Source organism: Lactuca sativa, chromosome 1 (assembly GCF_002870075.4).
Source record: "Lactuca sativa cultivar Salinas chromosome 1, Lsat_Salinas_v11, whole genome shotgun sequence".
Lineage (NCBI taxonomy): Eukaryota > Viridiplantae > Streptophyta > Magnoliopsida > Asterales > Asteraceae > Lactuca > Lactuca sativa.
Genome location: NC_056623.2, coordinates 18,830,368 through 18,833,055, shown reverse-complemented (window position 1 = coordinate 18,833,055; position 2,688 = coordinate 18,830,368).

Sequence of the window (2,688 nt, the reverse complement as noted above, 5' to 3'; positions counted from 1 at the left end):
TAAACTTTATGTATTTAAACATATAAATATACATACATAGTAATAGCTTGAATCCTTGAAGTACAACATAGTTTTATAACGAACTTGTTATAATATATAATGTCACACAAAAATCATATATTTTTATATGATGTAGCATTTGTTGAGTGGACCAGTTATTTCACGATAATATAACCATAATACGTATACGAAAGTTTATACTAGTTTACTTGTAACAATATGTTACATTGTTAAATAACATTTTTAAAAACAATATTTATTTTATTTTCGCATAAAGGATAGTATATTTGTATAAAGTATATAGGCACATGTATTTCCCCTCGAAATAATTAAAATATTAAAATGTAACACCCCATTTTATCATATCTATAATCATTCGTGATTAATAAAAATTCGAAATTTATTTAGATAAATTAGTAGCCTTAGTAGTATAAACAAAAGTTGTAGTACTCGTAAAAGCGAACAAGTGCATATTTAGGACATCTAAATCTGACTTCAAGAGAGGAAGTTATGATTTTTCTAAGTTTCAGCGCAGTAGAGTGCGCACAGAAGTCGACTTTTAGAAAGGTAGATTACTAGGCCAAATAATCTAAAGAGAATCAAATATCTTGTCAACGGGAGTCCATCAATATAAAGAACATCAAGGACGGGACCCGTATAAAGGAGTTATGCTTTCTGTAGCAATCTCTAACATGCCAAGCCTAAATTTTTGATATTTGATAATTAGCTTTTGAGGTCTAAAGGAAAGTTGTAGATCTCGTCAAGAGCTTTTTGGAAATATAAAGAACGTCAAAAACGGAGCTTGTATGAAGAAGTTACGTCATTTATAAAATCTAGAAATTCAGGTGTGCGGTGATGATGTGGCGGCACCAGAGAGCGCCACATGGAAAACCGGCTCTTCCTTTACCCTAAGAGACACGATGACATGGCAAGCTATGGACGCAACACATGGCACCATAAGAGTGTGACACGTGTCACCTTCTAGAAAAGTATGAGGTGGGCTAATCTGGTCGCGACATGTGGCAAGCGAAGGGTGGAGCCAGTAGACCCCATGTGCGTAACGCGCACAGTAAAGGGTGCGGCGCGCCCTCCTGTGCAGCCTATAAATAGTTGTCGAATCTTGCTCATTTTCTCACCCAATTCCTCCATTCTCTCTCAAAACTCTCTAGCTCTCGAGTTTGGATTCTTCCCAACTTTTAGGAATATTTTAGTAGAGTTTCAGAACTCAGAGCCCGACTAGAAGGAGTTTACAAGTTGGAATTATGTTTTCTTAATCTCTTGGTTTCCATTTAAATCTCTATAAGTTAAGCTACACTCTCTCATTTTTAGTGTAACTTATATGTATGGTCATAAGTCGTTATTATGAACCTATAGATAAGATTTATTAGTAATCCTAAATCTAATTACCGATTAATCTACTTATGAGAGAGTTGTTTAGAATGGTCACATTGATTTGGTTGTTGGATTTCAAAAAGACTATATGTTAAAATGATCCTTCTTCCTAATTATCCTACTGTAACACCCGGATTCCCAGGTATGATATTTTGTTCATTTATTTTTGGGTTTTGTGGGGGGGATTCGGCGAGTTGGCGTCTAAACTCGCCGAGTATGGTCGCGGATTCGTGTGCGAGTTCACAGCTGGACTCGGCGAGTTCTCGAGTGGATTCGGCGTGTCCATGTTGTTTAATGAAACCCTAAGTTCCAGGGTTTGAGACCTATTTAAAGGGCCTTATGGCCGTCATTTGCGGCCACCAACCCCCAAAGAGAAACCCTAAGGAGATCTTCAGCGTTTGTGAGGAAGGAGAGGACAATATTGAAGTTTTGTGGGTGTTTTTGCAAGAAGGAAGTGTTCAAGGCAAGAGGAGGCTGAAGGAGGTGCATTTTTGGTGGTTTTTGAGCTCATAGGGATTGTGTTGAGGTATTATTCTCGGACCTTCTTCAGTTTTGATGTTGATCCTTTGTGTTAGGGTTTTCTAACCCTTTTAGAGGTGTATTAAGTAGAGCATTTGGTCCCTTCTCGAGTTTGTGTTCTGGATCTGGACCCAAAGAGGTCCAAAGGCCTTAACCCTTGGAGCTTTATGAGTCCTTTTGGGAGCCATGGACTAGGAATGTCATTTTTGGGGCTAAATCACCATTTTGGACCATTTAGATGTTATATGAGTGCTAAGGTCCGAACTTTACATGATTATCATGCTTGGGGAGGCCATATCTATGTTTGTATCGAACAGATCTGACCTCAGAAGTTGTTTTGAGTTTGTGCATGGCATGAACTTGCCGAGTCTGAAGAACAGACTCGGCGAGTAGTATGAAGGTTGCCCGTTAATCACTCAGTGAGTGGACTTACCGAGTTGGGGGAATGACTCGGTGAGTCAGGGAGAGTCAGGGGTCTGAGATCAAGTTGGAACTCACCGAGTTGTTCTTAAGACTCGACGAGTTGAGTCGGGGTGGCCCTGCAATTCTTGCCAGGTGGAACTCGTCGAGTCCAGGGAAGTACTTGACGTGCCAAGAGAGGGTCTAAGAGAGTTAGTGGACACGTGTAGACTCGCCGAATCGCCCTAGTGCACTCGCCGAGTCGGGTCAAAGTTTGACCGTTGACCTTGTTGACTTTTAGGGTTGAGTACAGTCATATATATGGGAGTGTTTACTTTATTTGATTAGGCGGAGGCTAGATCACATTTCTTCCGAGTC